A 14,152-nucleotide genomic window follows, 5' to 3' on the forward strand; every position below is an offset into this window, starting at 1 on the left:
GTGAGGATGGTACAAACTTTGTTTTGTCTCTTGTTTTTACATTAGCAATTCAGGTCTTGTCTACCCTGTTTGTTTTTTCTTCAGTGGAGAACTAATAGTATTATGACAGTGCAAGTAAAAGCTGACGAATTTAGAGTAGAATTGCTTTTCCTACAAAGTGTTTTAAGCAGTCTGTATTTAGCTAACGTTTATCTAACTCCTCTCCTAACCAACAGTTGGAAGAGAAAATCTTTGCAGTTCAACACCTCCTCCTCTCTCCCTTTCACTAGAAGCTGCAAAACCTCCCACTCCACTTCTCCAGATCTTCCGAGGAGACCTCTGCCAAAAAACAACTTCATGTTTGATTTTATATTTTTTTTCTTTTTGAGTAAGAAAAAGCAGAAAACAAAACACATCCAGCCTCTCGTACACAAAGAATCAGAACAGGGCATGAGTCCAATTTGTTTCCCTTCTCATATTTCCTGAACATGTACTCTCCTAGAGGCAATCAAAGCACTCTGCTACATGCTCTACCCACCAGCCTCGCTATGGCTCTCTGACAGGAGCAGTATCAAGGCTACCTCTAATGTGACCCTGTTCTTCAGGGTGGGCACCAAAGCAGGGACTTTCGCAGGCTCCTGAGTGTCTGGCAGCAAACAAGATCCTGTCTTTGACAGCTTCAGATGAACTCTTCAGTGATGCCACCAGCCCACAGTACAGATTCTGTTTCTCCCTCGTAGTCATTGTCTCTGTAGCCATTAACCATTCCTCATACAGTTTGTCAGTGTGGATGCTTTTTTCCAATTCAGACCATGGCTGCGATTCCCAAGGGCTTGCCCAGGAGATGGCAGGCAGAGATCATCTGACCCACAGTCACTTGCCAGCACTGGGAAAGGCTGTACTGGGGTGAAATGAGCTGTGCTCAGTCCTTAAGAACTGGCCTCCTTGTTCCACTGAGGACAGAGCCTGGATGAAAGAAATGAAAGAGGCTTCCAGTTCAGGCTCCCAGCCAGCCCATTGGTGAGGTCTCAGCTGGGACAATTGAACAAGTCCAGTGCAATTAGATTCTGGCTGGTGTGGGATGATGATAGTGCCACTGAGCCGTCTGCAGGGCAATAGCCTGCACATGCTAGGCCAGAGCTTCTATCAGGAAGCTGGAATACTACCATTTTTGAGAGCCTATTTTGTTTCTCTTTCCTATCTAGAAACTCCTTTCCTTTAAACCTGCTGATCAGTTGGGAAACCTCACTGCAGGCTCCTAACCACCAGCAGCAGCCAGGCTTGCTTTCTTCCTACCATGCATGAGAAGTTAAATCCTGTTCCTTCTGAAATGTAGTCAGTTCCAAGGTAGCAGAGAAAAGGCCTCTAAAACCTCTTTTTTTCTACAAGTTTCTTTACTTACAAGATCACACGCTCTGGGAAGGCTGTTGCCTCTTTCCAACCTTTACCAACCATAGGTAAGCAGCAGCTCTGGCATCTCATTCATGCTGCACAACTGGTTCCTGCTCAGCTGAAGGTACAGGCTGATTTGCTTAGGAGGTGGGCTCATCTCTTTCTCATTTGCAGTCTCTAGACATCCTGAAGGATGATATAGGAGGCTTTCTTGCATAAGAACTCTCTCAAGTGGCTTTCTAATCCTCTTATCCTGCTACTGCTCCCTTACACGGCCACTGCAACCATAGTTTGACTGATCAAGAAATACCAATGCTTCCAGTTACCTCTTAACAAAGTGGTGTGAATGGATCAAATTCCCATGAGAGAGCCTCATCAGGTACTGCAAAGTCAAATTAAAGTTTCAACATGCAGTAAGCAAAGGAATGCAGAGTGCAAATGTGCACCTCCTAGTTGAGCACACATCCAATTTACAGTGCTTTTACTGCTAGGAATCAAATGTTAGCATCTCCTGCTCCTTCCCTTTACCCTCTAAAACCTTTTGGAATCTCATGGTCCCCCTATGTGAAACCTTCTTCCCGTCTGACTTCTTTTGCAACCTTTCCATGAGAAATAGTGCAACCTCCCAAGCATCCCACGTATCCCATACATGTCCCAGGACAACCCAGATGCCACTCTAGGGCTTGCAACCTAACCACTGAAATCCTAATAGAAATTTCAGTACATGAGAAAGCATGGGCAAAAGATCTTCCAGTCACTGACAGCTACACCAGTGGTAGAACCCTTCTTCCCCATCACAAAGGGCGTACAAAGAACTCCCTCCAGAAATGCTTTCTCTAAAGCTCCAGCTTGCAGGTTGGAGGTGGTGACTGCTGCCTTTCTGAGTTTACTATTCACTGGAAATCATGTCAGCAGCCACATTAGGAGGATAGTTCTGAAGCTTTGCCTTGTCCTATTGGACTTTCTGACTAGCTTGCAAAGAAAATCTTGAGAGCTTGCAGATGTAGACACTGAGACAGTGGTAACTCATGAATAGGACTTTGATGCTGAGTGCAACCTTTTGGTGTATTGTCAGCACAGCCAAATGGAGGCAAGGAGCTGGGACCAGGCTTATTGCACAGGATGGGGTTTCAGGGAGATCATTTCTGAAGGCTGCTGGAGATGCAGAGGGGAAGTTGATGATGAACAGTAAGAAGGTGCATGCTGTACTGATGACTGAGAGCTAAGCCAATTCCCTGGTGCATAAGGCAGACAGTGAGTGGGAGTGGTGAGATTGTGTTTCCTCTGTGTTCAGTGCTGGTGCAGATGCAGTTTGAATGTTGCACCCAGTCCCTGTGTGCCTGGGTTTTCTGGTATGTCCTACCTGCCATGGAGGTTAGAGTGGGGAACAGGGAAAAGATAGGAGCCTTGTGTATGGCCTGGGATCATCCTGCCTAATATTAGGCACCAAACTACTGGTTCAAAGGTATGAACAGGGTTGCCTTGTATAGCTGGTGAAGTTGGAGCAGTTGGTCCCACCTGCTCACCCCTGAGGGGTTCAGGTCAGGCATGGCTCTGGCAGGAACACCCTGCTCAGTGCCTAAGCCAAGGCAGCTGGAGCACTTAAGATAAGACAGCATCACACTGCACATACACCTTCAGTGGGAGCAGGCTGCTTGATGGAGGAGGTGACAGGTGAGTATGTGGCTACACCCATCCACTCACAATTGCGCTGCCCATGGTGTACTGTGAATTGAATTGCCATTAACCTCTGCACTGTTAACTGCCACTCATCTGTCTTAATTACAGGCAGAAGAGCTAGATAATGGTGCCTTACAGAGGGGGAAGCGATGCACATAGTGGCTACAGAGTATAGAGCTGACATGCACTGGATGTAGCCTGAAACCAGAATGAAAATATGATTCCCTTCTGAAATAAAATCAAGTCCTCTAAAGACAGAGGGGCTCGCAAAGCTGTGAGACAAGCCAGCTCGATGAATACCAGGTGATATCCTGGTTACAGCTTTTCCTTGCCAACAGTGTCTTAAATGTGGATTTGTCACATAGCTATCTAGTTTTGATGGCAAGTTCTGTCCTGGTCTGAAGGAGAAACTTCATCAAGAACTTCAGTAGCCACAACCAGCCGTGAAGGTTTTTCAGGGAAGTCAGTGTTTCATGTGAACACTGATTGTCCTGTAAGGTTTTTGATATTTTTTTTTTTAGTTGTTTTTTGAATTGGTAACTCAGATTCTCCCCTGTCCCTCCTGTAGGGCAATGTACTGCAAAGACTGCGTGATATGGAGAGAGATGGAGGGAAACTTCTGCCTGGCCATGTGGTTCTTCACCTGCTGACTTCCTCTTTTCAAGAAAAACCAGTAATTTTCAAACTAAAAATTCCATTTAGACATTTTTTTTATTATTTTTTCCCAGAAATGCTGGTTTAGGGTTTTTCTAAGTACTTTTTTCAGCTGGAACTGTCAACTTGAACTCAGCACGCTTTTGTTTGGAGCCGCACAATATGTCAAACTGGCAGTTCACAGAATAATGTTTTTCTGACCTTCACTGACTAAAGAGCCCACACCACAGAGGCTATCAAGGCAGGTGAACAGCCCTGTCCATAGGATGATCAGGATGCAAGTGCAGCAAAGCACAGCATGCTGCCAGGACAGTGGGGTGAGAGTGGGTGCCTCCTGGGCTCATGTTCATCACCTTGATGAGTGACCTTCAAGGGAGGGCAAGGATGGAGCTGGCAAAGCTCTGCTCCTACGTTAGCAAGGGACCAAATAAGACTCAGATGAAATTCAGTGTTGACAGAGGCTAAATAATGGCTCTACAGAAAATTAATTTGAAGTGCTTATACTTTATTGGCTTTCCCAATTAACTGTGACAGCCTGAGGAGAAAACAAGCCAGCACATTGCTGTGGATAGCCAGCTCCCTGAGCAGTAGTGAGGCAGGTGCAAAGGGCAGGGCATTGGGCTGCCAAGGAGATGTGGAAAATTAAGCTGAAAAAACACCACACTGCAGGACTTGTAATAGCTGCAGTCAAGCAGGACTTTGATCTCTATCCACAGGCTGGTAGGGGTGACAGATGTGCTGAGCACCTCTTTCTCTTCTGAGATCCTGGCACAGCCAGAGGCTGTCATTTGTTGGCCAACATGACCAGCAAGCCTGGCCTTGCAAGTCAAGCCCAGGTCAGCAGGAGTCTCATCAAGGGGAGCAGTGAATGGCAGGGCTTTTCTTTGGGATTGTAATCGTAAGGTCAGAAGGATTAATTAGTCATAGCCTCTTGTGCTTGAGAAAGAAAGCAGAAGAAATACTGCTGTCCATCAGAGAGAGACCTGCTAATGGAGTGGAACTTTGGACAGCTGAAGCTGATAATCATATGGCGTTCTGGCATCCTTTCCACCTTCTTCATGACCTTTTAGCAGTCTGGTCATATCCTACATCTACTAGAGAAGGAGGGCAGCTCTGCCCAGCCAGGGAGCAAGCATGGGGGCAGACAGGGTGGCAGCAGCCTCCATTTAGAAAGCTACAAGCTACTATAGAAAATGACACCTCTGGCAAATGGGAGCAAGAAAACTGCTCTTTTTTGTTCTTCCACACTTGACAAAACTAAGCTTTGTACTCAGTCACTATAAATACACAGAACTGCACCTGGGACACATCTTAATTGGTTTCTCAATTTTTCCAGTGAAGAAATAACCCTAGGAAGTCCTAAGTATTAGCTAATAGTTCACTCCAAGACTATAATAATGCTGTCAAATAGCTTGCTTTCAGCTTTTACCTACAACTGGGTGTGCAGTTCCATGACTGTAATTCCTGCAGGAGCACTTCAACCTGGAGATAAATTGGGTTGTCTCAGGCTTTGATTCAGGCCAGGTTTCCCTCCAGGTTTGCCCACCTGTGAGCATTAGTGAAGGCAGATGATGTATCCAGAGGTGATTAAGGTCTATGCTAAGAGACTCCCCCATGTCCCTGTCTTGGAAGGCAAGTGTGAAAAGGGGTCAGGACGCAAAGCATCAGGGCAGGCAATGGGTGCGTGTTGCCAACCCGTACAGAGGAAGCAAGTCAGAGATAATTAACCTTACGTAATGAGGCTGAAAGGCAATGCACATAAAGCTGTTGAGGGGAAACAGTCCTTCCCTGGTACGCTGGCTGTGGAAGTCATTAGCTTAGTGCTATGGTGGCAAGTTCAAGAGCAGAGCAGGTAGGTGCTGCCATCATCCCTGTTGCAGGGGTCACGTTCAAATGAGATGATGTTCTAATCCATTTAAAAGCATTGCTGTTTATATTTTACTTTTGTCCTGAAAACTGGGGAGTGATACATAACCAGTATTCAATGCTAAAGGTTTCTATCCAAGTCGCTCTCACAAATGCATAACCTTTGAGATTCAATTGCAGTTGTGAGAAGGTGATTTCTTGGGATTTGTTGATAAGGTTAACAGTCAATAGTGATATTTGAATGCTAGACCTAAGAAGTGATCATGTGTGGCTGGATAAGCTCACCTCCCGGCATGTTGTTACGCCGCTGGGTGCTCGGCTCCATCCCTGTGGTGGTGAGCTGTGAGCCTGGAGGGGTTTCAGAGCAGTGCTCTCTTCCATGCTGACATTTCAACTGGGTGCAAATAACACAAAGTTTTCTGTTTTATGAGGAAGGTCATGTCCACACTCTTTCAGGCTATCTGCAGTTCCCAGCTGCTTTAGCAAAAGTAACAGCTGGGCATAGTGTTTTCCTCACATCTTGGGCTGTTAAAATAGCCATCTCCTGATGCCTGAAGGAAGCAGGACAGTGGGTTGGGGATTAATCCGTAGTGTTTGAGGGGTTTGTATTTTATATTTTACTTTACACTTTGTTTTATGCTTTATTTCAGCTTCTTCTGCAGTCTCCTGATGTTATGCACTTGCTTTCACAGGAATGTGACTGGGCTTTTAAAGCACGCGTGGCAGATGTGGAGTAGAGCTGTATGACTGAATGCAGCTTGTGCGCAGGCAAAGCTGCTTCCAAAAACTCCGGAGGTAAATCAGGCCTGCGAAATTGGAGATTTTGTGAAAAATTTGGCTGAGTTTGCAAACAGTATAGCTAGCTCTAAAAAGACTTGAGGGGGTTCTGGTCTTTAAAATAGCACAAGCAGATGGTGATAGGCTATATTTGAACTTCAGTTACATAATTTTGCTAAATATTTTTCTTCCCTCTGCAATTCAAAGTTATCTGTAATTCAGACTGTGCCGTCGCTCATGCTGCAAGGAGCCGGAGGAGAGGCCTCTGGGCCCTGGGGCAACGTGTGGGGCTTGCCGTGGAGGGTGAGGTGCCTACTGCAAAAGGTGCAGGTAGGGCTTCGTTAGCATGTTCAGTTAATGTTTTACTGTGTTTGGTGGTGAGGAAGCACCCTGCCATGACCCAACTGTAAGATGTGTCTGCAGGCAATGTCCCTAGGGTATTCTTCAGAACGGCCACGGTGTTAAAGATACCCAAACCTGTTTGTCTGAGCCTTGGCAAGGTGGGATTTGTTATTACCTTCAGGAGAGTGCCCACACCACACAGGCACACTGTTTGCCAACAGGATGCAGAGCCTTCTTCCTCCAGGCCTACAAACCTTCTTCAGTCTAGTGAATACGATCTGCATCTCTTTTCTGGCCAACACCTCACAAATGTGCCATTTTTCAAGCTTTCTGGCATGCTCAGAGCTTGTCTGTTTGGGGAAAGCCAGGGCTAGTTTTTGCTATAGCAGGTATCTGTTTTTATACTTGATCCATTTTAATCTAGGTTGAGTGTCCTTTATCTGTTTTAGCATACATGGATGAGTTGAGATATTTAGATGAGCTGAGATATGTAAGAATGGGGATTGCATTTGGATTGCAATTAGCAGCCTACTTGAATCTGACTTGCCTTTCAAGTATAGGTGTGGCCCAAAAGTCAGGCCAGGAGCTATGGAGCCAGGGGAGACCATTGCCCCAGAGGGAAGCCTTTGCTGGTGTGGGACTGAGCTGTGCTGACAGGGTTGAATCAGTGGTGTTTAGTGTCAGAAAGATAAATAGAGGATTTCATTCACAGTGATGGTGACAGAGAAGTCTTTCACCAGCTTCAGGGCTATGTCATTTTTATCAGAAGCCAATTTTTTTTCTCTGTTTTTAGATGAGGTAGAGATTACTGCTGAGCCCATGACCTCATCACAGTGATTTACTGAAGCAACTATAGGTAGAGCACAGCTGTATGCTCCTGGTCCGAAAGCCCATTTCCCGGTCCATCACCTGGGTGTTCCTGGGCAGTGACAAATCTGTATCAGACCTGTCCTGAAGTATGAGAGAGTGGAGATCTGTGCTGGCCCTGCACCTATGAATTGGGAATGCGACCCCTCCAGCACAGACACGTTCACAGGTTTGGGCTCCTCTTGGTAGATGACTTTTCTATTTTTAGCAGGGGGAGGATCTCTTTTTTCCCCTGGTGGTTTTAAACCTCTAAGTGAGAAAACTGCTTATTTTCCATCTGTGAGAGGCAGCTACCTCTGGTGTGGTGACTATTAGTGTGTGGCAGCAGCAGTCAACGTCTGTCTCTTAGACTGAACTCGGTCCATTTACTTTCCCCTCCCATGTGCGACAGTCAGTCCGTCTTTCATGAAGAACAATGGCCAGAAAGCATCAAAGACTTGCAGCCCTGAGAAAGGACAAGGCAGAGGCAAAGCCATGATCAATATTAATAGTGGCTCCAGGGGGTTGCTGGGTCTCATTAGAGAAAACAGATTGCTGATAATGTTCTTACCCTTACGCTAATGTCTGATCTTTCATTCCTCCATCAGCAACACCTCCTACCACATCTGAGCTCAGTGTCCTGAAGAAGAGTGTGCTTAGCTTAAAGGTGAGGTCAAGGTAATTTCAAGATGTGCTAAAAGAAAAAGCAACGGCAGGCTGGCAGCCAGGAAAGGAAAAATTGGCCCCATTGTTAAAGGAAGAAAAGAACATCAGAAGGCTTTTTAAAATGTCAAGAGTGGAGTATTGCTGTGTGCTCCTTTGCTTACTGAGTAGAGTTTGAGGGAGATTTGCCTTAAATATACCTTCAATATTAATATACAGAAACATGTTTTTTCGTGAACTTGAAACATTAGCTAGAATAGTCTTTGGATAAAAAGGCAGTCATTATTTCTTCGAGCATGCTTTCTACTGCCGAGCAAATGTTCCAGTGTGGCAGGATGGTGGCTTTAAAAATAGCTGCTCACTCCAGAGCCTCCCAGTGTGGCTGGGAGGTAAATTAAATGTTTCACTGTGCGCAGTCATTGATGTGGTCCAAGTGCTGCAGCCAGCAAGCCCTCATTTCACTGAAACCAGTGGAAGCACAAGGCAGTAGGAAAAGCTTGCAGAAAGAGAGGGTTTGGCCATCTTCGGAAAGCTCCAAACCTTTCAGGAGGTATTTTAAAAAATCATCACTTGCTGGACTGTTATGACACCAGTAATAAAAATCACAGGCAACTGGGTAGAAGGGCACTGACAAAGTGTTATCTTGGGTGATATACCTGTGCTATTTCTCAAGGTACTTGTCCAGTCTCTTCAAGAAAAGTTGACTCAGCAACTGTAGTGCTTTGCTGCTCCCACTGACCCAAAGCTCTGCTGGGTTTCATCTGAATCTACCTCACTGTAACATGCACACATAACTTTAGTCCTACCCACAGTAGGAAAGGGGGAAAAATATATTTCTGCTTTTCTTTATTTCCTTTGAATTCATTCTCTCTCCTTCAGGCAGAACAGACCCACTTCTGACCTTCCTACGCAAGTTCTGTTTCTGTGCCCTTGCTCACCCAGCTTTTGTCTCCTCTAAACTCCCTCTGGAAAGCTCAAGACCCTCTTAAATTGACTCAAAACTGAAGGCAGTAACTCAAGTTAAAATCATGCCAGTGTTGCACAGACTAGAATTATGTGTGTGTTATCAGCAGCAAACCTGTTTGTATGTCACAGTAAGGTATTTGACTTCTGGCAACAGCAATGTTGATTTGCAGTCAAGTTGTGACCTACTAAAACCTTCAGATCCTTTCCTACCCATCTGACACCAAACTATTTTTTTATCTCTTACAAACATGAAGGCCTGTTCTTCCCTACAGGTGGGACTTTGAATTTGTTCTCATTTAATTTCTATCCTACCTTTTTTTCAGAATATATATTCACTTGTGATCCAGCACAGAAAAGCCTGTCCCATGCTGAATATGCTTATAAATGTGTAAGCATCTTTTCTATCCCATTATTAACATTAGTGCTGAAGATGCTGTAGGATGGAGGCCCTTGTAAATATGTCCTTTGGGCTGTAAATAACTCTAGTCTCACTGTGAGTACAGTTGAATATAGTCACTGAGATCTATTGTATTCCTAAATTATAGCTGTAGTTACTGCAGACTGTTCCCCAGTGTGGGGGTCTCCTGGACTCCAGCACCACTGACCTGGCAGTCAGTGTGCCTGCTATGCTGGCCAGCTCTCCTCTGGGCACAGCAGCAGCCCAGCTCCCCCTGTACCCACCCCTTCCCCGGGCGCAGCGCTCCAGCATTATGTTGTTCTTCCTGGACTCAACACACACATTTTTCTCCCAATGGGAATACACTCTGACGAGAGGGAAGGATGTCATGGGAAGGTTTCATTTTTGGCAAAAGAGCAATTTCATGAGAAATTTCAGGAAATGTGAAAATACTGATTTTTTTCTTTTTTTCTTTTTTTTTTTTTTTTGTCTCCACTTGACAATTTTCAAAATTGTTTTTTTTCCCTTTCAGTCTGGTTTTTCTTTTCCACTCCCAGCTCTCATCACCACCTCCCCTCAGCTTTTCCCTCCATCTGCCTGCCAGGGGAAGTACAATATTCACATATTCTTTCCAAATATTTCTTTTTCCACTGTCTAACCTTTCAGAACTTCAATTTGTAGAAGTTAGAGAATGGAAAAAAAACCCCAGAGCTGTGAAACCAAAAATGCTGATTTTTCTAGGACATATGTGGAGCCATTCTTGTGCAGGGACACAAGTAGGACGGTTCAAGTTAAGAAGAAAATAACGATGTCACTTGGTGACCAAGAGAAAGCAACAGAGAAGGAGGGAAAGCGGTGCAAAAGTAAAATGCATTTAATGGTGAGGGAGGGGGAAAGTTGGGTTATGCTCTGACATGGCAATGCATAAACACATTCACAAGTTGCAAAGGGTTGATATTCACCCCTTTCTTTGCCCTGACCAGGTTCCTCTGATGGGCTGTTATCTCCTCAGTCTGGTTCCGCTCCCCATGGGGATGCCTGTGATGGAGTGACAGGTCTCAGGCATACCGTCCCTTTCTCTCCCATCTCTACAGGACTAAATACATCATTTTCATACCATAGAAGCACCAAGGGTTCCCAATGATCACACCACAATATAAAAGCCTTTCTGGCTTTTTTTTTTTTTTAATGTTTCATGTGAAGAGTCAAGAAAGCCCTGATTACAAAAGTAAAAGAGATAAACTCTTCTATAAACTTAAACCCAGCACTATTACTTTTGGAGAGAGTGAAAAATGTGTTTCAAAACAGTACTGTTGACTGGAGTTCAGTTGGCCACCATGTCATCCCCAGAGCAACGAGGCTGCTAACCTCATCCACTAGATAACCCCACTCCCTGCCAAAGGTGGTAATTAGGGGCCGTGTTCTCAGCAGCTCTACAAAAATAGGCTTGTTTGACTGGAGGAACTGGGCAAATTGCAGCATACATGATAGCAGCGTGGCACAAATGCTGATTTTTCCACATGTGGATGCGTGTACCCAGAGACAGCAAGGGCTTATTCTGGGAAACCTGCTGGAAATGTGGCCAGAGCTGCCTGTGTACCATGCACTAAAGGTTGCAGCTGAACATACAGCCTATGTTCCCACAGAGAGCACACACCGCGCTGCCCAAGCTGCAAGGATGACTGTAGGAGTGGCAGGATTTCAGGGCCTCAACTTGAACCAGAAGTTAGACTTTGCTAAGTCCCAGTTTGCGCCAGTGCAGCACAGTGGTATGGACTGCACTGTGGTAAATCCTGATTTCTAAGGATGGTGTCTCTCAGGAGTATTTTTCTATGTCACCATGCTCTCTACTCTTCCAAAGGCTCTGATAAAAGCTATTTATGTGTCATTTGTCTTGTTTTTCCATTCTCGCTTGCTGTTTTGAGGGTATCTTATCTGGAAATATTTTCTGGTTAAATATTTAAAAAAGACCTGAACTGAGAAGCTACACTCTAAGCTTCCCTGAAATCTGGGTTGGTTTAGGTTCAGGCCTCTCTATGCTCTTCAAAAAAGCAAACCAAGGAGCTCCAATCTCCTGATGGATGAAAATGCATTCCTTGTTTTGTACTCTCTAAGTTTTCAGTTGTATTTCCCAACCACAATTTCTGCTAATACAGTGTCTTTTCACATTAACACCTTGCCATTGGTGGTACGTCCTGTTGAACCCTTTAGTGATCTTACACAGAGCTCTTCTGTGCAGTGGTAGCACAACAGTAAATGGCTCTGGAGTGCTCTGGTACTGGTCTGGCAGCTCTGTGCAGCACGGGAAGGCAGACCAGGTTTTATGATATTTGATCAAGCTGTTTGTTGAGACTGGCTACTGCATCTTATGAGCCTATTTGTACTTTCACCTTCAGCCTCTTCCCCAGTACCAAATAAAGAAATCAGGGAAAGTTTATTGCACTAAAGCTTTCGATTTCAAATTCACAGCAAAAATGTTCTATACAGAGACAGATAAAAGATGATAATAAATGATCCTACTTGGGCAAATCTTGCCGTTATCACACTGGTGTAAAGCACAATCCAGCCATTGGTTCTTGAGAGGCCTCTTCACTTTCTCACCACTTGAAATAACTGCCTAGCTGAAAAGTCTGCCTACCTTGGTTAGATTTGTTTGTCCTCCAGTGCTTTACAAAGTACTTGGTTAGGTCACTTTGGCAATCTCTCTAATATCCTGCCTTCACACAAGTCATGACTGAGGGGGCATCATCTTTGCTGATGATCTCTTTTGCCCCCAGTAGCCATGTCATGACTAAGTCCTCTGGATTTCTTCTCATGCTACATCTCTATAGATGCCATGCTAGGGTGAAAGCTTCTGCCCAGACACATGCTGTTTTCTGGTTTGCTCCTTACAAGCCCCCTTCTGCTTGATCTGGACAAACAGTCCATGGCCCTGTCCTGATCCATTTGTGATCATTGTTCTCACCACTGCTTTGAGTGCGACTTCTTTGTCATCCTTCCCATGCCTCCCTCTTCTCCATGCCACTGAACCTGACCAGCCTGGCATCTCTTTCAGGGTCCTTCGTAGCCCTCAAGGGAGGAAAGCTGGTGCCCTCTCTATTTCAAGGGATACATCGCTGGTGCTGACCTCTGTAGCCTTCTCAAAAAAAACGTGACCATGGATATCCATGCCTTATCCATCCTTACCCTCTCATTTGTGAGATAAATACCCATAAAGAGGCATCTTCCTCTTTTTCAGTTCTCCTGCAAACCTGGGCAGTAGGATCCAGAGCACTATAATAATGCTGTTACACTAGAATAGTACAGGAAATACGAAAAAAGTAAATTTTCAGGCAGTTTTAGAAGCAGGGAATGTTTCTGAGGTGGGTTGCCACAGTTTGGAAAGAACTATCTTTCAAGAAAAATGGCCTTTCTTTTCTTCTGCTGATTTCTGTCTGTCCTAAATATTTTCTCTATTTTCTGTGTGATTCTGTAAGAGCATTTTGCTGCTTTCTAGGCTGATGAAATGTACAGCTGGAAAATCTTACACAGATGGTCAGGTTAGTCTGTCCCAATGTCGAGTAAAATAATTCCAATTTTATCCCATTTTATCCATGTATTTAACTGCTCCTCTTTGCAAGATGTGTTATAAAGTCTTTCGTACCTTTTTCCCAGCATAGAATCATAGAATAGTTAGGGTTGGAAAGGATCTTAAGATCATCAAGTTCCAACCCCTCTGCCATGGCAGGGAAACCTCACACTAAACCATGCCACCCAAGGCTCTGCCCAACCCAGCCTTGAACACCACCAGGGATGGAGCATTCACAGCTTCCTTGGGCAACCTATTCCAGTGCCTCACTACCCTCACAGTAAAGAATTTCCTCCTTATATCCAATCTAAACTTCTCCTGTTTAAGTTTTAACCCATTACCCCTTGTCCTACCACTACAGTCCCTAATGAAGCGTCCATCCCCAGCATCCTTATAGACCCCCTTCAGATACTGGAAGGCTGCTATGAGGTCTCCATGCAGCCTTCTCTTCTCCAGGCTGAACAGCACCAACTTTCTCAGCCTATCTTCATATGGGAGATGCTCCAGTCCCTTGATCATCCTTGTGGCCCTCCTCTGGACTTGTTCCAACAGTTCCATGTCCTTTTTATGTTGAGGACACCAGAACTGCACAAAATACTCCAAGTGAGGTCTCACAAGAGCAGAGTAGAGAGGCAGGATCACCTCCTTCGACCTGCTGGTCATGCTCCTTTTGATGCAGCCCGGGATACAGTTGGCTTTCTGGGCTGCAAGCGCACACTGCTGGCTCATGTTCATTTTCTCATTGACCAGCACCCCCAAGTCCTTCTCCGCAGGGCTGCTCTGAATCTCTTCTCTGCCCAGCCTGTAGCTGTGCCGGGGATTGCTCCGACCCAGGTGTAGGACCTTGCACTTGTCATGGTTAAACTTCATGAGGTTGGCGTCAGCCCCCCTCACAAGCGTGTCAAGGTCCCTCTGGATGTCATCCATTCCCTCCAGCGTATCAACCGAACCACACAGCTTGGTGTCATTGGCAAACTTGCTGAGGGTGCACTCAATCCCACTGTCCATGTCACCAACAAAGA

The 14,152-nt window shown here is 45.2% G+C and overlaps 1 long non-coding RNA gene across 2 annotated transcripts; it reads left to right on the plus strand.

The window, feature by feature from the left end:
• Positions 1 to 3,616: 3,616 nt before the first annotated feature.
• Positions 3,617 to 11,507, plus strand: LOC133224690 (uncharacterized). Of its 2 annotated transcripts, none has more exons than XR_009728930.1 (3): positions 3,617 to 3,724; positions 6,264 to 6,366; positions 10,546 to 11,507. It is a non-coding gene; the product is annotated as an uncharacterized LOC133224690 (long non-coding RNA). The 2 variants fall into 2 exon arrangements; XR_009728931.1 differs by lacking the exon at positions 10,546 to 11,507 and adding an exon at positions 6,571 to 6,721.
• Positions 11,508 to 14,152: the final 2,645 nt, after the last annotated feature.

Source organism: Neopsephotus bourkii, unplaced genomic scaffold (assembly GCF_033783945.1).
Source record: "Neopsephotus bourkii isolate Nb327-2 ecotype Australia unplaced genomic scaffold, CSIRO-AGI_Nbou_v1 NB_1707, whole genome shotgun sequence".
In the NCBI taxonomy this organism is placed as follows: Eukaryota; Metazoa; Chordata; class Aves; order Psittaciformes; family Psittacidae; genus Neopsephotus; species Neopsephotus bourkii.